Here is a 26333-nt window from a genome sequence, read left to right as displayed (position 1 = left end):
TATGGAATTTCTCGGTATTGGACATCTCACATAGCTGACAAAATTTCATTCCTATGTTTAGGTTTTATAGTACAATAAGTTGAGCATCCCTACATTAGTATATGACTTTGATTCCTTCGAAAGAAAAAAAGAGTATCTTAGTTTTGTTGAATTTTTGGTCAAAATTTTAGTATATAGGTAATTGCAATAGCTCATTCACGAAATTTTATTTAAATTTTTTGCAACATTTCAAAATGGTATATCATTCAATGGCATTTGATGTGTTTTGGCTTGCTGTATTAAAGCTGGGCTCGAACCCGGGCAGCTAGACAATATGTTCTTTCCCTGAGTGAAATATTGCTATAATTTCATTAAAGTGACGTAATATTACAGGATAATTTCTTGTACATTGGACTAAGCAGTCCTCTCTCATGGATGAGTGTACCTAAGTAAAGAACTTAAAATTAGAAAGGGTTCTTGCGTTAAAATTCTGAATGAAATATTTATTTTATGGTTTATGACTTTTGTTTCTAAGATGTTTTTCGAAATCTGTTTTTAGAATGGTGTTTTTGAGCCCTTTCTAAAAAAAAAAAAAAAAAAAAAAAAGCTATAAAAGTATATTTGTATAGCTCTTTTAATGTCAATATATTGCGAGTTTGATTCTTACTCTTTTTTGATCTGTTATGTCACTAATTGTGTGTGTGAATTAAGATAGTTTTATATATAACACCTGCTTCAAAGCTAACAGTAAAGTTTATTTTGTTTATTTATCATTTAAAATTACCTGCTTATTGACTTTCGGTGCCATTTTTGTACCTGCACTAAAATTATTTACTTTTCTCGAAGATCATTTTCCCTTTTATTCTGTGTATCTGTAATAACTGTATAATTTTTTTTTCTTTCATTGTTCATGTTGTACCCATACATTAAAATCCTCTTTCGCTTACTGTACTTCTGTCGTGTAAGGAAAATCATTTGCTTTTCTATCGACTGCAATCATGATTTTAGTAACAATGTAGCACATTGCTGGAATTTAAAACAAAGAAGGCTACTTTCGAAATTTTATATATTAAGAAACAATATTAGATATTTCTCTTTGTGTATAGATATTCTTTAATTTCAAAGAAGTTAAAATCTAATGATTCCTTCCCCCATCCTTGGCCTCTTCTAGTGTAATTTGTCATCATTTTTGTGCACTCTTGGATTGCAGAACATATCATGAAAGAAAAAGAATGGAGAAATAGTGCAGAGCAAAAAGACATCTGTGGCTGGTAATTCTTGTTTTATATTACGAGGGCTATCCAGAAAGTAGATTACGTTTTGGAATAAAAAAATAAACAAAGTATAGGAAACAAATTTTATTATATACAGATGAAAGCCACACTCAAATACTACTTTTCTACATAGTCACCATACAAATTAAGGCATTTATCGTAGCGATGTACGAGCTTGGAAATTCCTTCGTCGAAAAATTCGCCCGCCTGCGCCTTCAACCACTTCGTTACCTCTTCTTGCTTTTCGCTGATGATTTCGTGCAACAAACTTCGCGAAATTTGTGGAAAACTCAAAGAAAGTTCCGTTATTGTGAAATTTCGATTTTCACGGACTTTAGCATTGACTTTTTCGAGAAGTTCGGCGGTCACTATGCTGGGTCTTCCACTTCGATCTTCGTCGTGAACATTGGTTCGGCCATTTTGAAATCTTATGACCCACTGACGCACTCCACCTTCAGTGATAATGTTGTCCCCATACACTTCACGAAGCTGCCGATAGATTTCTATCGGTTTACAGTTTTTTGCAGTCAGAAACCTTATTACTGAGCGCACCTCGCAGCTCGCGGGATTTTCAATTAACGCAGACATTTCAAACCGTCACAGTATCTGAACGGAGCACAGCACGAACCTCTCACTAGCACGGCTAGATGCAGACTGAGCTGCGCAACGCTCTGACCCCAAGATGGTCGCGCTAGCCCCGCCCCTAGCGGACACAGACGGAAACGTAATCTACTTCCTGGATGGCCCTCGTAACTTTATTTTCACTAGAAATGCTTGAATGTTATAATTTGTAGGTCCCTTTTCACATGTTGCTTTATGTTGGAGTTTTACTACTTATTTATTTTACGTGAACGCTTCACATTATGTTTTAATGTTTAGGGTAGCGTCTATGCATTAATTTCTTAGGTTTTGAATTCCATATTGAAATGTCTGAATTGGTTCTTTCTTTATATTGTATTGTAATATTCGAAGTGAGGTTGAACTGTTAATCACACTATAATTATCAGAAGTCTGAGATTTGTTAGAGTTCTGTTGCTTCTTAGTGGTTTCAAAATTACTGCTGTAGTGTAATTTTTTCCCAAGTGGCCTCCTTTCGCATTACGAGGAGGAGGCTAAGCATTTTCCTCTCTGTCTGGCCTAACATTTTCCTTGTCTAACGGAGTCTTCTCTTCCCAACAGGTCAGTGTAATTACTCTGCCTGTGTATAAACCAATTTTGTTTCAGTTTTTTCCGAATTTAGAGTCTGTCTATCAAGTGCTGTTTCTCTTAAAACCATTGAAAGTTAAATGTTGAACAAAAAAGAAATGTAAATAAAAATTTAATGAGTACTCGTAATGAAAGTTAGTGGGGCCAAATTGTCTTCTGTTAAGGCTGCTCAAAATGTGCTTTTTATTAGTTGTTTTAAGCATACTTTATTAAATTTTCCCCTTAATCTGAACTATTTTGGCATATTGGGAAGTTTTATGAACCTATTTGCGAAGATCTATTTAAAATTGATTTCACAAATAAAAATTCGTTTTGAAATCAAATCAGAGATGTTTTATTATTATCGAAGTAAAATTCTGCAGAATAACTTTCCACTTTGTTTTGCAAAGCACTCTGAAAGTTTCTTTTGGACTTCTTTCCGTTCTCTTGGCAAATGCATGAGAGAAATATTTTTTGAGAAAGCTGATGTCTTTTGCTTATAAGAATGATTGATGCAACTGTATGCGTGTCGCTGTAAAGAGCACATGTTTTTTCTTTAATTGGGTAATTCTTCGCTAGAAGATCAGACATTGCTTTTTGTGTTATTTAACAATTTCTTCGTCTTATCTTCAGTTAAAAGCTCTTCTTCATAATGAGCGCTTTTATTATCAAGGGGTTTTATAAGACCCCAATTCTTCTTTTGTAATTTTCTGATTCATTGTTTGACTTCTCTGTCTTCCATATGTGAAAATTCTTCGGCATCGATTGCTTTTGAAATTTGTAAGATTTTTCGGACTTCATTTTCAGTCGATGGAAATTGTTTAAAGTAGCAGAAAATTCTTTCCGGTGTTGATGGATGAATATTGCACCACGTATGAATGAAATTCTAGCAGTGGACAAATAAAATGGGATCTTTTAAGGTACTGCTGTACGCGAAATCATGCTTTACATGTCTGCTCTCAGGAAGTACCTGCTGTATTAAAAATGATAGACTACGAAATATGACTTGAAGAATTGTATGAGTTATTTGGAATGCAGATTGGGAGTTTAGTCATGATAGGTAAAAAGTCTATACAGATGACCGGAAATAATAAAAATTTAGATGGGTGTACTATAAAGTATTTTACTCCTGGACCGTGGATTAGTCATAAACAGTACTTGTGTAAAAACAGATTAAAGTATATGAATTCCCTGTTTGAGAAAGGAATTTCTCTATGACAGTATGCAGTCTGTATCATAGCTGGAATAGCGAGGTGTTGTGTCTTCAGGGAATCAAAATCTGTTATTCTGTAATTTTTCCTGAAAATGTGTGTTTAAATTTTGTTACCTAGGTAACCTATTTTTAACTCATTCTATATGAAAATGAAACCAAATACAGACAAAGAAATAAAATTGCATTCCTTCCCGTGGTGCAGTTATTAACAACTTTAACTGAATGGGAGCCAATTTTAAGTTTATAAAATTTTGGCTAGCTGCAATTATATATTGCACTTTTAATATTTCAGTTTTAAGTGCATTACACAAAGTATAAAAATGTGTGGTATAATATCTTAAAGAAAAGATATACTCTTTGTATTATTTACAAAAAAATTCAGCAAGATGAAAATTAAATACAGGGAAATCATATTTTAATGTGAAATTTAACATTGCATTTCTTCTGAGAGTTTTTTTTTTTCTCCCTCTGGTACATGCGATGTTATTGCTAAATCCATGCAGTCGTCCAGATGTTTGTTTGTTATTCTGTATCTGAACATTGATTTTAACAAGATTGTTGTTGAAAATCCTCTTTCACATTTTTAGGTAGATCGAAAGCAGGAATTTATCTTTTTAAAAGTTTAACAGTTCATGATTTTTCTGATCTAGGACTATTCAAATGGCTTTTTGTGATATTCTTCATCTTAATTAGGACGGAAACCAGTTATTTCTATTTCTAGATCAGTAGAATTGTTAACATATTTGCAATCTTTTACCATTTTTCTTAAACACTAGTCTTATGTAATGGGTTTGAAGTGAACGTAGTAGTTGGCCTAATTTTAAATACACTCAAAACATCTAATTTAGAAACTAATTTAAGCTCGATGAGATTTTCCAAATGTTTGTTTCAGTTTTCTTATATTTCACGCTTTAGTTCTCCAGATTTTCAAAGTGGCAAAATGTACATTGCATTATGGTAAAAATGTATATTCCTTATATTTGTGTAATATTTTTACAAAATTAATTCTGATTTAAAATTAATTTAAAATACCCTTAAATTCAAAAACTTTAGTTTAGTTCTCCCCCCCTCAAGTTTAAGATTTTAGTTATTATGTCTGTAAGAATGACTAAAGCATAGAACCAATTATGGTCAATAATTTCTTCATAAGTTTCGTTTCTAGATTTTTAAAATTCTTCTATGAAACTTTTGTAACAGAAGCTGGGATGGAACCCAGGCAGCCAGACAGAATGTCCCTTCCCTGAGTGAAAATTTCTATCATTTCACTGAAAGTGACATTATAATATTTCAGAATAAACCCTCGTAACACTAATAAATGTATGTAGATTTTTTTTTAATGTTTATATAATGCGTGTTTGGTTCTTACAACATTTTGAGCTATTATATTACTAATTCTGTATGTGAGCTAAGACAGTTTAATATAGAACATCTGCTTCAAGACTAAAAGTAAAGTATTTGAATTGTGTTTTACCTTTCGTGTGTTTTGAGAGGTACGTTCTAATCTACAATTTATGGAATTTCTCGGTATTGGACATCTCACATAGCTGACAAAATTTCATTCCTATGTTTAGGTTTTATAGTACAATAAGTTGAGCATCCCTACATTAGTATATGACTTTGATTCCTTCGAAAGAAAAAAAGAGTATCTTAGTTTTGTTGAATTTTTGGTCAAAATTTTAGTATATAGGTAATTGCAATAGCTCATTCACGAAATTTTATTTAAATTTTTTGCAACATTTCAAAATGGTATATCATTCAATGGCATTTGATGTGTTTTGGCTTGCTGTATTAAAGCTGGGCTCGAACCCTGGCAGCTAGACAATATGTTCTTTCCCTGAGTGAAATATTGCTATAATTTCATTAAAGTGACATGGTAATATTACAGGATAATTTCTTGTACATTGGACTAAGCTGTCCTCTCTCATGGATGAGTGTACCTAAGTAAAGAACTTAAAATTAGAAAGGGTTCTTGCGTTAAAATTCTGAATGAAATATTTATTTTATGGTTTATGACTTTTGTTTCCAAGATGTTTTTCGAAATCTGTTTTTAGAATGGTGTTTTTGAGCCCTTTCTAAAAAAAAAAAAAAAAAAAAAAAAAAAAAGCTATAAAAGTATATATGTATAGCTCTTTTAATGTCAATATATTGCGAGTTTGATTCTTACTCTTTTTTGATCTGTTATGTCACTAATTCTGTGTGTGAATTAAGATAGTTTTATATATAACACCTGCTTCAAAGCTAACAGTAAAGTTTATTTTGTTTATTTATCATTTAAAATTACCTGCTTATTGACTTTCGGTGCCATTTTTGTACCTGCACTAAAATTATTTACTTTTCTCGAAGATAATTTTCCCTTTTATTCTGTGTATCTGTAATAACTGTATAATTTTTTTTTCTTTCATTGTTCATGTTGTACCCATACATTAAAAACCTCTTTCGCTTACTGTACTTCTGTCGTGTAAGGAAAATCATTTGCTTTTCTATCGACTGCAATCATGATTTTAGTAACAATGTAGCACATTGCTGGAATTTAAAACAAAGAAGGCTACTTTCGAAATTTTATATATTAAGAAACAATATTAGATATTTCTCTTTGTGTATAGATATTCTTTAATTTCAAAGTAGTTAAAATCTAATGATTCCTTCCCCCATCCTTGGCCTCTTCTAGTGTAATTTGTCATCATTTTTGTGCACTCTTGGATTGCAGAACATATCATGAAAGAAAAAGAATGGAGAAATAGTGCAGAGCAAAAAGACATCTGTGGCTGGTAATTCTTGTTTTATATTAACTTTATTTTCACTAGAAATGCTTGAATGTTATAATTTGTAGGTCCCTTTTCACATGTTGCTTTATGTTGGAGTTTTACTACTTATTTATTTTACGTGAACGCTTCACATTATGTTTTAATGTTTAGGGTAGCGTCTATGCATTAATTTCTTAGGTTTTGAATTCCATATTGAAATGTCTGAATTGGTTCTTTCTTTATATTGTATTGTAATATTCGAAGTGAGGTTGAACTGTTAATCACACTATAATTATCAGAAGTCTGAGATTTGTTAGAGTTCTGTTGCTTCTTAGTGGTTTCAAAATTACTGCTGTAGTGTAATTTTTTCCCAAGTGGCCTCCTTTCGCATTACGAGGAGGAGGCTAAGCATTTTCCTCTCTGTCTGGCCTAACATTTTCCTTGTCTAACGGGGTCTTCTCTTCCCAACAGGTCAGTGTAATTACTCTGCCTGTGTATAAACCAATTTTGTTTCAGTTTTTTCCGAATTTAGAGTCTGTCTATCAAGTGCTGTTTCTCTTAAAACCATTGAAAGTTAAATGTTGAACAAAAAAGAAATGTAAATAAAAATTTAATGAGTACTCGTAATGAAAGTTAGTGGGGCCAAATTGTCTTCTGTTAAGGCTGCTCAAAATGTGCTTTTTATTAGTTGTTTTAAGCATACTTTATTAAATTTTTCCCTTAATCTGAACTATTTTGGCATATTGGGAAGTTTTATGAACCTATTTGCGAAGATCTATTTAAAATTGATTTCACAAATAAAAATTCGTTTTGAAATCAAATCAGAGATGTTTTATTATTATCGAAGTAAAATTCTGCAGAATAACTTTCCACTTTGTTTTGCAAAGCACTCTGAAAGTTTCTTTTGGACTTCTTTCCGTTCTCTTGGCAAATGCATGAGAGAAATATTTTTTGAGAAAGCTGATGTCTTTTGCTTATAAGAATGATTGATGCAACTGTTTGCGTGCCGCTGTAAAGAGCACATGTTTTTTCTTTAATTGGGTAATTCTTCGCTAGAAGATCAGACATTGCTTTTTGTGTTATTTAACAATTTCTTCGTCTTATCTTCAGTTAAAAGCTCTTCTTCATAATGAGCGCTTTTATTATCAAGGGGTTTTATAAGACCCCAATTCTTCTTTTGTAATTTTCTGATTCATTGTTTGACTTCTCTGTCTTCCATATGTGAAAATTCTTCGGCATCGATTGCTTTTGAAATTTGTAAGATTTTTCGGACTTCATTTTCAGTCGATGGAAATTGTTTAAAGTAGCAGAAAATTCTTTCCGGTGTTGATGGATGAATGTTGCACCACGTATGAATGAAATTCTAGCTGTGGACAAATAAAATGGGATCTTTTAAGGTACTGCTGTACGCGAAATCATGCTTTACAAGTCTGCTCTCAGCAAGTACCTGCTGTATTAAAAATGATAGACTACGAAATATGACTTGAAGAATTGTATGAGTTATTTGGAATGCAGATTGGGAGTTTAGTCGTGATAGGTAAAAAGTCTATACAGATGACCGGAAATAATAAAAATTTAGATGGGTGTACTATAAAGTATTTTACTCCTGGACCATGGATTAGTCATAAACAGTATTTGTGTAAAAACAGCTTAAAGTATATGAATTCCCTGTTTAAGAAAGGAATTTCTCTATGACAGTATGCAGTCTGTATCATAGCTGGAATAGCGAGGTGTTGTGTCATCAGGGAAACAAAATCTGTTATTCTGTAATTTTTCCTGAAAATGTGTGCTTAAATTTTGTTACCTAGGTAACCTATTTTTAACTCATTCTATATGAAAATGAAACCAAATACAGACAAAGAAATAAAATTGCATTCCTTCCGGTGGTGCAGTTATTAACAACTTTAACTGAATGGGAGCCAATTTTAAGTTTATAAAATTTTGGCTAGCTGCAATTATATATTGCACTTTTAATATTTCAGTTATAAGTGCATTACACAAAGTATAAAAATGTGTGGTATAATATCTTAAAGAAAAGATATACTCTTTGTATTATTTACAAAAAAATTCAGCAAGATGAAAATTAAATACAGGGAAATCATATTTTAATGTGAAATTTAACATTGCATTTCTTCTGAGAGTTTTTTTTTTCTCCCTCTGGTACATGCGATGTTATTGCTAAATCCATGCAGTCGTCCAGATGTTTGTTTGTTATTCTGTATCTGAACATTGATTTTAACAAGATTGTTGTTGAAAATCCTCTTTCACATTTTTAGGTAGATCGAAAGCAGGAATTTATCTTTTTAAAAGTTTAACAGTTCATGATTTTTCTGATCTAGGACTATTCAAATGGCTTTTTGTGATATTCTTCATCTTAATTAGGACGGAAACCAGTTATTTCTATTTCTAGATCAGTAGAATTGTTAACATATTTGCAATCTTTTACCATTTTTCTTAAACACTAGTCTTATGTAATGGGTTTGAAGTGAACGTAGTAGTTGGCCTAATTTTAAATACACTCAAAACATCTAATTTAGAAACTAATTTAAGCTCGATGAGATTTTCCAAATGTTTGTTTCAGTTTTCTTATATTTCACGCTTTAGTTCTCCAGATTTTCAAAGTGGCAAAATGTACATTGCATTATGGTAAAAATGTATATTCCTTATATTTGTGTAATATTTTTACAAAATTAATTCTGATTTAAAATTAATTTAAAATACCCTTAAATTCAAAAACTTTAGTTTAGTTCTCCCTCCCCTCAAGTTTAAGATTTTAGTTATTATGTCTGTAAGAATGACTAAATCATAGAACCAATTATGGTCAATAATTTCTTCATAAGTTTCGTTTCTAGATTTTTAAAATTCTTCTATGAAACTTTTGTAATAGAAGCTGGGATGGAACCCAGGCAGCCAGACAGAATGTCCCTTCCCTGAGTGAAAATTTCTATCATTTCACTGAAAGTGACATTATAATATTTCAGAATAAACCCTCGTAACACTAATAAATGTATGTAGATTTTTTTTTAATGTTTATATAATGCGTGTTTGGTTCTTACAACATTTTGAGCTATTATATTACTAATTCTGTATGTGAGCTAAGACAGTTTAATATAGAACATCTGCTTCAAGACTAAAAGTAAAGTATTTGAATTGTGTTTTACCTTTCGTGTGTTTTGAGAGGTACGTTCTAATCTACAATTTATGGAATTTCTCGGTATTGGACATCTCACATAGCTGACAAAATTTCATTCCTATGTTTAGGTTTTATAGTACAATAAGTTGAGCATCCCTACATTAGTATATGACTTTGATTCCTTCGAAAGAAAAAAAGAGTATCTTAGTTTTGTTGAATTTTTGGTCAAAATTTTAGTATATAGGTAATTGCAATAGCTCATTCACGAAATTTTATTTAAATTTTTTGCAACATTTCAAAATGGTATATCATTCAATGGCATTTGATGTGTTTTGGCTTGCTGTATTAAAGCTGGGCTCGAACCCAGGCAGCTAGACAATAAGTTCTTTCCCTGAGTGAAATATTGCTATAATTTCATTAAAGTGACGTAATATTACAGGATAATTTCTTGTACATTGGACTAAGCTGTCCTCTCTCATGGATGAGTGTACCTAAGTAAAGAACTTAAAATTAGAAAGGGTTCTTGCGTTAAAATTCTGAATGAAATATTTATTTTATGGTTTATGACTTTTGTTTCCAAGATGTTTTTCGAAATCTGTTTTTAGAATGGTGTTTTTGAGCCCTTTCTAAAAAAAAAAAAAAAAAAAAAAAAAAAAAAAGCTATAAAAGTATATATGTATAGCTCTTTTAATGTCAATATATTGCGAGTTTGATTCTTACTCTTTTTTGATCTGTTATGTCACTAATTCTGTGTGTGAATTAAGATAGTTTTATATATAACACCTGCTTCAAAGCTAACAGTAAAGTTTATTTTGTTTATTTATCATTTAAAATTACCTGCTTATTGACTTTCGGTGCCATTTTTGTACCTGCACTAAAATTATTTACTTTTCTCGAAGATAATTTTCCCTTTTATTCTGTGTATCTGTAATAACTGTATAATTTTTTTTTCTTTCATTGTTCATGTTGTACCCATACATTAAAAACCTCTTTCGCTTACTGTACTTCTGTCGTGTAAGGAAAATCATTTGCTTTTCTATCGACTGCAATCATGATTTTAGTAACAATGTAGCACATTGCTGGAATTTAAAACAAAGAAGGCTACTTTCGAAATTTTATATATTAAGAAACAATATTAGATATTTCTCTTTGTGTATAGATATTCTTTAATTTCAAAGTAGTTAAAATCTAATGATTCCTTCCCCCATCCTTGGCCTCTTCTAGTGTAATTTGTCATCATTTTTGTGCACTCTTGGATTGCAGAACATATCATGAAAGAAAAAGAATGGAGAAATAGTGCAGAGCAAAAAGACATCTGTGGCTGGTAATTCTTGTTTTATATTAACTTTATTTTCACTAGAAATGCTTGAATGTTATAATTTGTAGGTCCCTTTTCACATTTTGCTTTATGTTGGAGTTTTACTACTTATTTATTTTACGTGAACGCTTCACATTATGTTTTAATGTTTAGGGTAGCGTCTATGCATTAATTTCTTAGGTTTTGAATTCCATATTGAAATGTCTGAATTGGTTCTTTCTTTATATTGTATTGTAATATTCGAAGTGAGGTTGAACTGTTAATCACACTATAATTATCAGAAGTCTGAGATTTGTTAGAGTTCTGTTGCTTCTTAGTGGTTTCAAAATTACTGCTGTAGTGTAATTTTTTCCCAAGTGGCCTCCTTTCGCATTACGAGGAGGAGGCTAAGCATTTTCCTCTCTGTCTGGCCTAACATTTTCCTTGTCTACCGGGGTCTTCTCTTCCCAACAGGTCAGTGTAATTACTCTGCCTGTGTATAAACCAATTTTGTTTCAGTTTTTTCCGAATTTAGAGTCTGTCTATCAAGTGCTGTTTCTCTTAAAACCATTGAAAGTTAAATGTTGAACAAAAAAGAAATGTAAATAAAAATTTAATGAGTACTTTTAATGAAAGTTAGTGGGGCCAAATTTTCTTCTGTTAAGGCTGCTCAAAATGTGCTTTTTATTAGTTGTTTTAAGCATACTTTATTAAATTTTTCCCTTAATCTGAACTATTTTGGCATATTGGGAAGTTTTATGAAACTATTTGCGAAGATCTATTTAAAATTGATTTCACAAATAAAAATTCGTTTTGAAATCAAATCAGAGATGTTTTATTATTATCGAAGTAAAATTCTGCAGAATAACTTTCCACTTTGTTTTGCAAAGCACTCTGAAAGTTTCTTTTGGACTTCTTTCCGTTCTCTTGGCAAATGCATGAGAGAAATATTTTTTGAGAAAGCTGATGTCTTTTGCTTATAAGAATGATTGATGCAACTGTATGCGTGCCGCTGTAAAGAGCACATGTTTTTTCTTTAATTGGGTAATTCTTCGCTAGAAGATCAGACATTGCTTTTTGTGTTATTTAACAATTTCTTCGTCTTATCTTCAGTTAAAAGCTCTTCTTCATAATGAGCGCTTTTATTATCAACGGGTTTTATAAGACCCCAATTCTTCTTTTGTAATTTTCTGATTCATTGTTTGACTTCTCTGTCTTCCATATGTGAAAATTCTTCGGCATCGATTGCTTTTGAAATTTGTAAGATTTTTCGGACTTCATTTTCAGTCAATGGAAATTGTTTAAAGTAGCAGAAAATTCTTTCCGGTGTTGATGGATGAATGTTGCACCACGTATGAATGAAATTCTAGCAGTGGACAAATAAAATGGGATCTTTTAAGGTACTGCTGTACGCGAAATCATGCTTTACAAGTCTGCTCTCAGCAAGTACCTGCTGTATTAAAAATGATAGACTACGAAATATGACTTGAAGAATTGTATGAGTTATTTGGAATGCAGATTGGGAGTTTAGTCATGATAGGTAAAAAGTCTATACAGATGACCGGAAATAATAAAAATTTAGATGGGTGTACTATAAAGTATTTTACTCCTGGACCATGGATTAGTCATAAACAGTATTTGTGTAAAAACAGATTAAAGTATATGAATTTCCTGTTTAAGAAAGGAATTTCTCTATGACAGTATGCAGTCTGTATCATAGCTGGAATAGCGAGGTGTTGTGTCTTCAGGGAAACAAAATCTGTTATTCTGTAATTTTTCCTGAAAATGTGTGTTTAAATTTTGTTACCTAGGTAACCTATTTTTAACTCATTCTATATGAAAATGAAACCAAATACAGACAAAGAAATAAAATTGCATTCCTTCCCGTGGTGCAGTTATTAACAACTTTAACTGAATGGGAGCCAATTTTAAGTTTATAAAATTTTGGCTAGCTGCAATTATATATTGCACTTTTAATATTTCAGTTATAAGTGCATTACACAAAGTATAAAAATGTGTGGTATAATATCTTAAAGAAAAGATATACTCTTTGTATTATTTACAAAAAAATTCAGCAAGATGAAAATTAAATACAGGGAAATCATATTTTAATGTGAAATTTAACATTGCATTTCTTCTGAGAGTTTTTTTTTTCTCCCTCTGGTACATGCGATGTTATTGCTAAATCCATGCAGTCGTCCAGATGTTTGTTTGTTATTCTGTATCTGAACATTGATTTTAACAAGATTGTTGTTGAAAATCCTCTTTCACATTTTTAGGTAGATCGAAAGCAGGAATTTATCTTTTTAAAAGTTTAACAGTTCATGATTTTTCTGATCTAGGACTATTCAAATAGCTTTTTGTGATATTCTTCATCTTAATTAGGACGGAAACCAGTTATTTCTATTTCTAGATCAGTAGAATTGTTAACATATTTGCAATCTTTTACCATTTTTCTTAAACACTAGTCTTATGTAATGGGTTTGAAGTGAACGTAGTAGTTGGCCTAATTTTAAATACACTCAAAACATCTAATTTAGAAACTAATTTAAGCTCGATGAGATTTTCCAAATGTTTGTTTCAGTTTTCTTATATTTCACGCTTTAGTTCTCCAGATTTTCAAAGTGGCAAAATGTACATTGCATTATGGTAAAAATGTATATTCCTTATATTTGTGTAATATTTTTACAAAATTAATTCTGATTTAAAATTAATTTAAAATACCCTTAAATTCAAAAACTTTAGTTTAGTTCTCCCTCCCCTCAAGTTTAAGATTTTAGTTATTATGTCTGTAAGAATGACTAAATCATAGAACCAATTATGGTCAATAATTTCTTCATAAGTTTCGTTTCTAGATTTTTAAAATTCTTCTATGAAACTTTTGTAATAGAAGCTGGGATGGAACCCAGGCAGCCAGACAGAATGTCCCTTCCCTGAGTGAAAATTTCTATCATTTCACTGAAAGTGACATTATAATATTTCAGAATAAACCCTCGTAACACTAATAAATGTATGTAGATTTTTTTTTAATGTTTATATAATGCGTGTTTGGTTCTTACAACATTTTGAGCTATTATATTACTAATTCTGTATGTGAGCTAAGACAGTTTAATATAGAACATCTGCTTCAAGACTAAAAGTAAAGTATTTGAATTGTGTTTTACCTTTCGTGTGTTTTGAGAGGTACGTTCTAATCTACAACTTATGGAATTTCTCGGTATTGGACATCTCACATAGCTGACAAAATTTCATTCCTATGTTTAGGTTTTATAGTACAATAAGTTGAGCATCCCTACATTAGTATATGACTTTGATTCCTTCGAAAGAAAAAAAGAGTATCTTAGTTTTGTTGAATTTTTGGTCAAAATTTTAGTATATAGGTAATTGCAATAGCTCATTCACGAAATTTTATTTAAATTTTTTGCAACATTTCAAAATGGTATATCATTCAATGGCATTTGATGTGTTTTGGCTTGCTGTATTAAAGCTGGGCTCGAACCCGGGCAGCTAGACAATATTTTCTTTCCCTGAGTGAAATATTGCTATAATTTCATTAAAGTGACGTAATATTACAGGATAATTTCTTGTACATTGGACTAAGCTGTCCTCTCTCATGGATGAGTGTACCTAAGTAAAGAACTTAAAATTAGAAAGGGTTCTTGCGTTAAAATTCTGAATGAAATATTTATTTTATGGTTTATGACTTTTGTTTCCAAGATGTTTTTCGAAATCTGTTTTTAGAATGGTGTTTTTGAGCCCTTTCTAAAAAAAAAAAAAAAAAAAAAAAGCTATAAAAGTATATATGTATAGCTCTTTTAATGTCAATATATTGCGAGTTTGATTCTTACTCTTTTTTGATCTGTTATGTCACTAATTCTGTGTGTGAATTAAGATAGTTTTATATATAACACCTGCTTCAAAGCTAACAGTAAAGTTTATTTTGTTTATTTATCATTTAAAATTACCTGCTTATTGACTTTCGGTGCCATTTTTGTACCTGCACTAAAATTATTTACTTTTCTCGAAGATAATTTTCCCTTTTATTCTGTGTATCTGTAATAACTGTATAATTTTTTTTTCTTTCATTGTTCATGTTGTACCCATACATTAAAAACCTCTTTCGCTTACTGTACTTCTGTCGTGTAAGGAAAATCATTTGCTTTTCTATCGACTGCAATCATGATTTTAGTAACAATGTAGCACATTGCTGGAATTTAAAACAAAGAAGGCTACTTTCGAAATTTTATATATTAAGAAACAATATTAGATATTTCTCTTTGTGTATAGATATTCTTTAATTTCAAAGTAGTTAAAATCTAATGATTCCTTCCCCCATCCTTGGCCTCTTCTAGTGTAATTTGTCATCATTTTTGTGCACTCTTGGATTGCAGAACATATCATGAAAGAAAAAGAATGGAGAAATAGTGCAGAGCAAAAAGACATCTGTGGCTGGTAATTCTTGTTTTATATTAACTTTATTTTCACTAGAAATGCTTGAATGTTATAATTTGTAGGTCCCTTTTCACATGTTGCTTTATGTTGGAGTTTTACTACTTATTTATTTTACGTGAACGCTTCACATTATGTTTTAATGTTTAGGGTAGCGTCTATGCATTAATTTCTTAGGTTTTGAATTCCATATTGAAATGTCTGAATTGGTTCTTTCTTTATATTGTATTGTAATATTCGAAGTGAGGTTGAACTGTTAATCACACTATAATTATCAGAAGTCTGAGATTTGTTAGAGTTCTGTTGCTTCTTAGTGGTTTCAAAATTACTGCTGTAGTGTAATTTTTTCCCAAGTGGCCTCCTTTCGCATTACGAGGAGGAGGCTAAGCATTTTCCTCTCTGTCTGGCCTAACATTTTCCTTGTCTAACGGGGTCTTCTCTTCCCAACAGGTCAGTGTAATTACTCTGCCTGTGTATAAACCAATTTTGTTTCAGTTTTTTCCGAATTTAGAGTCTGTCTATCAAGTGCTGTTTCTCTTAAAACCATTGAAAGTTAAATGTTGAACAAAAAAGAAATGTAAATAAAAATTTAATGAGTACTCGTAATGAAAGTTAGTGGGGCCAAATTGTCTTCTGTTAAGGCTGCTCAAAATGTGCTTTTTATTAGTTGTTTTAAGCATACTTTATTAAATTTTTCCCTTAATCTGAACTATTTTGGCATATTGGGAAGTTTTATGAACCTATTTGCGAAGATCTATTTAAAATTGATTTCACAAATAAAAATTCGTTTTGAAATCAAATCAGAGATGTTTTATTATTATCGAAGTAAAATTCTGCAGAATAACTTTCCACTTTGTTTTGCAAAGCACTCTGAAAGTTTCTTTTGGACTTCTTTCCGTTCTCTTGGCAAATGCATGAGAGAAATATTTTTTGAGAAAGCTGATGTCTTTTGCTTATAAGAATGATTGATGCAACTGTATGCGTGCCGCTGTAAAGAGCACATGTTTTTTCTTTAATTGGGTAATTCTTCGCTAGAAGATCAGACATTGCTTTTTGTGTTATTTAACAATTTCTTCGTCTTATCTTCAGTTAAAAGCTCTTCTTCATAATGAGCGCTTTTATTATCAACGGGTTTTATAAGACCCCAATTCTTCTTTTGTAATTTTCTGATTCATTGTTTGACTTCTCTGTCTTCCATATGTGAAAATTCTTCGGCATCGATTGCTTTTGAAATTTGTAAGATTTTTCGGACTTCATTTTCAGTCGATGGAAATTGTTTAAAGTAGCAGAAAATTCTTTCCGGTGTTGATGGATGAATGTTGCACCACGTATGAATGAAATTCTAGCAGTGGACAAATAAAATGGGATCTTTTAAGGTACTGCTGTACGCGAAATCATGCTTTACAAGTCTGCTCTCAGCAAGTACCTGCTGTATTAAAAATGATAGACTACGAAATATGACTTGAAGAATTGTATGAGTTATTTGGAATGCAGATTGGGAGTTTAGTCATGATAGGTAAAAAGTCTATACAGATGACCGGAAATAATAAAAATTTAGATGGGTGTACTATAAAGTATTTTACTCCTGGACCATGGATTAGTCATAAACAGTATTTGTGTAAAAACAGATTAAAGTATATGAATTCCCTGTTTAAGAAAGGAATTTCTCTATGACAGTATGCAGTCTGTATCATAGCTGGAATAGCGAGGTGTTGTGTCTTCAGGGAAACAAAATCTGTTATTCTGTAATTTTTCCTGAAAATGTGTGTTTAAATTTTGTTACCTAGGTAACCTATTTTTAACTCATTCTATATGAAAATGAAACGAAATACAGGCAAAGAAATAAAATTGCATTCCTTCCCGTGGTGCAGTTATTAACAACTTTAACTGAATGGGAGCCAATTTTAAGTTTATAAAATTTTGGCTAGCTGCAATTATATATTGCACTTTTAATATTTCAGTTATAAGTGCATTACACAAAGTATAAAAATGTGTGGTATAATATCTTAAAGAAAAGATATACTCTTTGTATTATTTACAAAAAAATTCAGCAAGATGAAAATTAAATACAGGGAAATCATATTTTAATGTGAAATTTAACATTGCATTTCTTCTGAGAGTTTTTTTTTTCTCCCTCTGGTACATGCGATGTTATTGCTAAATCCATGCAGTCGTCCAGATGTTTGTTTGTTATTCTGTATCTGAACATTGATTTTAACAAGATTGTTGTAGAAAATCCTCTTTCACATTTTTAGGTAGATCGAAAGCAGGAATTTATCTTTTTAAAAGTTTAACAGTTCATGATTTTTCTGATCTAGGACTATTCAAATGGCTTTTTGTGATATTCTTCATCTTAATTAGGACGGAAACCAGTTATTTCTATTTCTAGATCAGTAGAATTGTTAACATATTTGCAATCTTTTACCATTTTTCTTAAACACTAGTCTTATGTAATGGGTTTGAAGTGAACGTAGTAGTTGGCCTAATTTTAAATACACTCAAAACATCTAATTTAGAAACTAATTTAAGCTCGATGAGATTTTCCAAATGTTTGTTTCAGTTTTCTTATATTTCACGCTTTAGTTCTCCAGATTTTCAAAGTGGCAAAATGTACATTGCATTATGGTAAAAATGTATATTCCTTATATTTGTGTAATATTTTTACAAAATTAATTCTGATTTAAAATTAATTTAAAATACCCTTAAATTCAAAAACTTTAGTTTAGTTCTCCCCCCCTCAAGTTTAAGATTTTAGTTATTATGTCTGTAAGAATGACTAAAGCATAGAACCAATTATGGTCAATAATTTCTTCATAAGTTTCGTTTCTAGATTTTTAAAATTCTTCTATGAAACTTTTGTAACAGAAGCTGGGATGGAACCCAGGCAGCCAGACAGAATGTCCCTTCCCTGAGTGAAAATTTCTATCATTTCACTGAAAGTGACATTATAATATTTCAGAATAAACCCTCGTAACACTAATAAATGTATGTAGATTTTTTTTTAATGTTTATATAATGCGTGTTTGGTTCTTACAACATTTTGAGCTATTATATTACTAATTCTGTATGTGAGCTAAGACAGTTTAATATAGAACATCTGCTTCAAGACTAAAAGTAAAGTATTTGAATTGTGTTTTACCTTTCGTGTGTTTTGAGAGGTACGTTCTAATCTACAATTTATGGAATTTCTCGGTATTGGACATCTCACATAGCTGACAAAATTTCATTCCTATGTTTAGGTTTTATAGTACAATAAGTTGAGCATCCCTACATTAGTATATGACTTTGATTCCTTCGAAAGAAAAAAAGAGTATCTTAGTTTTGTTGAATTTTTGGTCAAAATTTTAGTATATAGGTAATTGCAATAGCTCATTCACGAAATTTTATTTAAATTTTTTGCAACATTTCAAAATGGTATATCATTCAATGGCATATGATGTGTTTTGGCTTGCTGTATTAAAGCTGGGCTCGAACCCGGGCAGCTAGACAATATGTTCTTTCCCTGAGTGAAATATTGCTATAATTTCATTAAAGTGACATGGTAATATTACAGGATAATTTCTTGTACATTGGACTAAGCTGTCCTCTCTCATGGATGAGTGTACCTAAGTAAAGAACTTAAAATTAGAAAGGGTTCTTGCGTTAAAATTCTGAATGAAATATTTATTTTATGGTTTATGACTTTTGTTTCCAAGATGTTTTTCGAAATCTGTTTTTAGAATGGTGTTTTTGAGCCCTTTCTAAAAAAAAAAAAAAACTCTAAAAGTATATATGTATAGCTCTTTTAATGTCAATATATTGCGAGTTTGATTCTTACTCTTTTTTGATCTGTTATGTCACTAATTCTGTGTGTGAATTAAGATAGTTTTATATATAACACCTGCTTCAAAGCTAACAGTAAAGTTTATTTTGTTTATTTATCATTTAAAATTACCTGCTTATTGACTTTCGGTGCCATTTTTGTACCTGCACTAAAATTATTTACTTTTCTCGAAGATCATTTTCCCTTTTATTCTGTGTATCTGTAATAACTGTATAATTTTTTTTCTTTCATTGTTCATGTTGTACCCATACATTAAAAACCTCTTTCGCTTACTGTACTTCTGTTGTGTAAGGAAAATCATTTGCTTTTCTATCGACTGCAATCATGATTTTAGTAACAATGTAGCACATTGCTGGAATTTAAAACAAAGAAGGCTACTTTCGAAATTTTTTATATTAAGAAACAATATTAGATATTTCTCTTTGTGTATAGATATTCTTTAATTTCAAAGTAGTTAAAATCTAATGATTCCTTCCCCCATCCTTGGCCTCTTCTAGTGTAATTTGTCATCATTTTTGTGCACTCTTGGATTGCAGAACATATCATGAAAGAAAAAGAATGGAGAAATAGTGCAGAGCAAAAAGACATCTGTGGCTGGTAATTCTTGTTTTATATTAACTTTATTTTCACTAGAAATGCTTGAATGTTATAATTTGTAGGTCCCTTTTCACATGTTGCTTTATGTTGGAGTTTTACTACTTATTTATTTTACGTGAACGCTTCACATTATGTTTTAATGTTTAGGGTAGCGTCTATGCATTAATTTCTTAGGTTTTGAATTCCATATTGAAATGTCTGAATTGGTTCTTTCTTTATATTGTATTGTAATATTCGAAGTGAGGTTGAACTGTTAATCACACTATAATTATCAGAAGTCTGAGATTTGTTAGAGTTCTGTTGCTTCTTAGTGGTTTCAAAATTACTGCTGTAGTGTAATTTTTTCCCAAGTGGCCTCCTTTCGCATTACGAGGAGGAGGCTAAGCATTTTCCTCTCTGTCTGGCCTAACATTTTCCTTGTCTAACGGGGTCTTCTCTTCCCAACAGGTCAGTGTAATTACTCTGCCTGTGTATAAACCAATTTTGTTTCAGTTTTTTCCGAATTTAGAGTCTGTCTATCAAGTGCTGTTTCTCTTAAAACCATTGAAAGTTAAATGTTGAACAAAAAAGAAATGTAAATAAAAATTTAATGAGTACTCGTAATGAAAGTTAGTGGGGCCAAATTGTCTTCTGTTAAGGCTGCTCAAAATGTGCTTTTTATTAGTTGTTTTAAGCATACTTTATTAAATTTTTCCCTTAATCTGAACTATTTTGGCATATTGGGAAGTTTTATGAACCTATTTGCGAAGATCTATTTAAAATTGATTTCACAAATAAAAATTCGTTTTGAAATCAAATCAGAGATGTTTTATTATTATCGAAGTAAAATTCTGCAGAATAACTTTCCACTTTGTTTTGCAAAGCACTCTGAAAGTTTCTTTTGGACTTCTTTCCGTTCTCTTGGCAAATGCATGAGAGAAATATTTTTTGAGAAAGCTGATGTCTTTTGCTTATAAGAATGATTGATGCAACTGTATGCGTGCCGCTGTAAAGAGCACATGTTTTTTCTTTAATTGGGTAATTCTTCGCTAGAAGATCAGACATTGCTTTTTGTGTTATTTAACAATTTCTTCGTCTTATCTTCAGTTAAAAGCTCTTCTTCATAATGAGCGCTTTTATTATCAAGGGGTTTTATAAGACCCCAATTCTTCTTTTGTAATTTTCTGATTCATTGTTTGACTTCTCTGTCTTCCATATGTGAAAATTCTTCGGCATCGATTGCTTTTGAAATTTGTAAGATTTTTCGGACTTCATTTTCAGTCGATGGAAATTGTTTAAAGTAGCAGAAAATTCTTTCCGGTGTTGATGGATGAATGTTGCACCACGTATGAATGAAATTCTAGCAGTGGACAAATAAAATCGGATCTTTTAAGGTACTGCTGTACGCGAAATCATGCTTTACAAGTCTGCTCTCAGCAAGTACCTGCTGTATTAAAAATGATAGACTACGAAATATGACTTGAAGAATTGTATGAGTTATTTGGAATGCAGATTGGGAGTTTAGTCGTGATAGGTAAAAAGTCTATACAGATGACCGGAAATAATAAAAATTTAGATGGGTGTACTATAAAGTATTTTACTCCTGGACCATGGATTAGTCATAAACAGTATTTGTGTAAAAACAGCTTAAAGTATATGAATTCCCTGTTTAAGAAAGGAATTTCTCTATGACAGTATGCAGTCTGTATCATAGCTGGAATAGCGAGGTGTTGTGTCATCAGGGAAACAAAATCTGTTATTCTGTAATTTTTCCTGAAAATGTGTGTTTAAATTTTGTTACCTAGGTAACCTATTTTTAACTCATTCTATATGAAAATGAAACCAAATACAGACAAAGAAATAAAATTGCATTCCTTCCCGTGGTGCAGTTATTAACAACTTTAACTGAATGGGAGCCAATTTTAAGTTTATAAAATTTTGGCTAGCTGCAATTATATATTGCACTTTTAATATTTCAGTTATAAGTGCATTACACAAAGTATAAAAATGTGTGGTATAATATCTTAAAGAAAAGATATACTCTTTGTATTATTTACGAAAAATCCAGCAAGATGAAAATTAAATACAGGGAAATCATATTTTAATGTGAAATTTAACATTGCATTTCTTCTGAGAGTTTTTTTTTTTCTCCCTCTGGTACATGCGATGTTATTGCTAAATCCATGCAGTCGTCCAGATGTTTGTTTGTTATTCTGTATCTGAACATTGATTTTAACAAGATTGTTGTTGAAAATCCTCTTTCACATTTTTAGGTAGATCGAAAGCAGGAATTTATCTTTTTAAAAGTTTAACAGTTCATGATTTTTCTGATTTAGGACTATTCAAATGGCTTTTTGTGATATTCTTCATCTTAATTAGGACGGAAACCAGTTATTTCTATTTCTAGATCAGTAGAATTGTTAACATATTTGCAATCTTTTACCATTTTCCTTAAACACTAGTCTTATGTAATGGGTTTGAAGTGAACGTAGTAGTTGGCCTAATTTTAAATACACTCAAAACATCTAATTTAGAAACTAATTTAAGCTCGATGAGATTTTCCAAATGTTTGTTTCAGTTTTCTTATATTTCACGCTTTAGTTCTCCAGATTTTCAAAGTGGCAAAATGTACATTGCATTATGGTAAAAATGTATATTCCTTATATTTGTGTAATATTTTTACAAAATTAATTCTGATTTAAAATTAATTTAAAATACCCTTAAATTCAAAAACTTTAGTTTAGTTCTCCCTCCCCTCAAGTTTAAGATTTTAGTTATTATGTCTGTAAGAATGACTAAATCATAGAACCAATTATGGTCAATAATTTCTTCATAAGTTTCGTTTCTAGATTTTTAAAATTCTTCTATGAAACTTTTGTAATAGAAGCTGGGATGGAACCCAGGCAGCCAGACAGAATGTCCCTTCCCTGAGTGAAAATTTCTATCATTTCACTGAAAGTGACATTATAATATTTCAGAATAAACCCTCGTAACACTAATAAATGTATGTAGATTTTTTTTTAATGTTTATATAATGCGTGTTTGGTTCTTACAACATTTTGAGCTATTATATTACTAATTCTGTATGTGAGCTAAGACAGTTTAATATAGAACATCTGCTTCAAGACTAAAAGTAAAGTATTTGAATTGTGTTTTACCTTTCGTGTGTTTTGAGAGGTACGTTCTAATCTACAACTTATGGAATTTCTCGGTATTGGACATCTCACATAGCTGACAAAATTTCATTCCTATGTTTAGGTTTTATAGTACAATAAGTTGAGCATCCCTACATTAGTATATGACTTTGATTCCTTCGAAAGAAAAAAAGAGTATCTTAGTTTTGTTGAATTTTTGGTCAAAATTTTAGTATATAGGTAATTGCAATAGCTCATTCACGAAATTTTATTTAAATTTTTTGCAACATTTCAAAATGGTATATCATTCAATGGCATTTGATGTGTTTTGGCTTGCTGTATTAAAGCTGGGCTCGAACCCAGGCAGCTAGACAATAAGTTCTTTCCCTGAGTGAAATATTGCTATAATTTCATTAAAGTGACGTAATATTACAGGATAATTTCTTGTACATTGGACTAAGCTGTCCTCTCTCATGGATGAGTGTACCTAAGTAAAGAACTTAAAATTAGAAAGGGTTCTTGCGTTAAAATTCTGAATGAAATATTTATTTTATGGTTTATGACTTTTGTTTCCAAGATGTTTTTCGAAATCTGTTTTTAGAATGGTGTTTTTGAGCCCTTTCTAAAAAAAAAAAAAAAAAAAAAAGCTATAAAAGTATATACGTATAGCTCTTTTAATGTCAATATATTGCGAGTTTGATTCTTACTCTTTTTTGATCTGTTATGTCACTAATTCTGTGTGTGAATTAAGATAGTTTTATATATAACACCTGCTTCAAAGCTAACAGTAAAGTTTATTTTGTTTATTTATCATTTAAAATTACCTGCTTATTGACTTTCGGTGCCATTTTTGTACCTGCACTAAAATTATTTACTTTTCTCGAAGATAATTTTCCCTTTTATTCTGTGTATCTGTAATAACTGTATATTTTTTTTTTCTTTCATTGTTCATGTTGTACCCATACATTAAAAACCTCTTTCGCTTACTGTACTTCTGTCGTGTAAGGAAAATCATTTGCTTTTCTATCGACTGCAATCATGATTTTAGTAACAATGTAGCACATTGCTGGAATTTAAAACAAAGAAGGCTACTTTCGAAATTTTATATATTAAGAAACAATATTAGATATTTCTCTTTGTGTATAGATATTCTTTAATTTCAAAGTAGTTAAAATCTAATGATTCCTTCCCCCATCCTTGGCCTCTTCTAGTGTAATTTGTCATCATTTTTGTGCACTCTTGGATTGCAGAACATATCATGAAAGAAAAAGAATGGAGAAATAGTGCAGAGCAAAAAGACATCTGTGGCTGGTAATTCTTGTTTTATATTAACTTTATTTTCACTAGAAATGCTTGAATGTTATAATTTGTAGGTCCCTTTTCACATGTTGCTTTATGTTGGAGTTTTACTACTTATTTATTTTACGTGAACGCTTCACATTATGTTTTAATGTTTAGGGTAGCGTCTATGCATTAATTTCTTAGGTTTTGAATTCCATATTGAAATGTCTGAATTGGTTCTTTCTTTATATTGTATTGTAATATTCGAAGTGAGGTTGAACTGTTAATCACACTATAATTATCAGAAGTCTGAGATTTGTTAGAGTTCTGTTGCTTCTTAGTGGTTTCAAAATTACTGCTGTAGTGTAATTTTTTCCCAAGTGGCCTCCTTTCGCATTACGAGGAGGAGGCTAAGCATTTTCCTCTCTGTCTGGCCTAACATTTTCCTTGTCTAACGGGGTCTTCTCTTCCCAACAGGTCAGTGTAATTACTCTGCCTGTGTATAAACCAATTTTGTTTCAGTTTTTTCCGAATTTAGAGTCTGTCTATCAAGTGCTGTTTCTCTTAAAACCATTGAAAGTTAAATGTTGAACAAAAAAGAAATGTAAATAAAAATTTAATGAGTACTCGTAATGAAAGTTAGTGGGGCCAAATTGTCTTCTGTTAAGGCTGCTCAAAATGTGCTTTTTATTAGTTGTTTTAAGCATACTTTATTAAATTTTTCCCTTAATCTGAACTATTTTGGCATATTGGGAAGTTTTATGAACCTATTTGCGAAGATCTATTTAAAATTGATTTCACAAATAAAAATTCGTTTTGAAATCAAATCAGAGATGTTTTATTATTATCGAAGTAAAATTCTGCAGAATAACTTTCCACTTTGTTTTGCAAAGCACTCTGAAAGTTTCTTTTGGACTTCTTTCCGTTCTCTTGGCAAATGCATGAGAGAAATATTTTTTGAGAAAGCTGATGTCTTTTGCTTATAAGAATGATTGATGCAACTGTATGCGTGCCGCTGTAAAGAGCACATGTTTTTTCTTTAATTGGGTAATTCTTCGCTAGAAGATCAGACATTGCTTTTTGTGTTATTTAACAATTTCTTCGTCTTATCTTCAGTTAAAAGCTCTTCTTCATAATGAGCGCTTTTATTATCAACGGGTTTTATAAGACCCCAATTCTTCTTTTGTAATTTTCTGATTCATTGTTTGACTTCTCTGTCTTCCATATGTGAAAATTCTTCGGCATCGATTGCTTTTGAAATTTGTAAGATTTTTCGGACTTCATTTTCAGTCAATGGAAATTGTTTAAAGTAGCAGAAAATTCTTTTCGGTGTTGATGGATGAATGTTGCACCACGTATGAATGAAATTCTAGCAGTGGACAAATAAAATGGGATCTTTTAAGGTACTGCTGTACGCGAAATCATGCTTTACAAGTCTGCTCTCAGCAAGTACCTGCTGTATTAAAAATGATAGACTACGAAATATGACTTGAAGAATTGTATGAGTTATTTGGAATGCAGATTGGGAGTTTAGTCGTGATAGGTAAAAAGTCTATACAGATGCCCGGAAATAATAAAAATTTAGATGGGTGTACTATAAAGTATTTTACTCCTGGACCATGGATTAGTCATAAACAGTATTTGTGTAAAAACAGATTAAAGTATATGAATTCCCTGTTTAAGAAAGGAATTTCTCTATGACAGTATGCAGTCTGTATCATAGCTGGAATAGCGAGGTGTTGTGTCTTCAGGGAAACAAAATCTGTTATTCTGTAATTTTTCCTGAAAATGTGTGTTTAAATTTTGTTACCTAGGTAACCTATTTTTAACTCATTCTATATGAAAATGAAACCAAATACAGACAAAGAAATAAAATTGCATTCCTTCCCGTGGTGCAGTTATTAACAACTTTAACTGAATGGGAGCCAATTTTAAGTTTATAAAATTTTGGCTAGCTGCAATTATATATTGCACTTTTAATATTTCAGTTATAAGTGCATTACACAAAGTATAAAAATGTGTGGTATAATATCTTAAAGAAAAGATATACTCTTTGTATTATTTACAAAAAAATTCAGCAAGATGAAAATTAAATACAGGGAAATCATATTTTAATGTGAAATTTAACATTGCATTTCTTCTGAGAGTTTTTTTTTTCTCCCTCTGGTACATGCGATGTTATTGCTAAATCCATGCAGTCGTCCAGATGTTTGTTTGTTATTCTGTATCTGAACATTGATTTTAA

This window comes from Stegodyphus dumicola, chromosome X1 (assembly GCF_044657685.1).
Source record: "Stegodyphus dumicola isolate Sdum_Otavi_A_Nest chromosome X1, ASM4465768v1".
Taxonomy (NCBI): Eukaryota; Metazoa; Arthropoda; class Arachnida; order Araneae; family Eresidae; genus Stegodyphus; species Stegodyphus dumicola.
The sequence above is the reverse complement of the archived record's forward strand: the minus strand, read 5'-3'. Positions refer to the sequence as shown.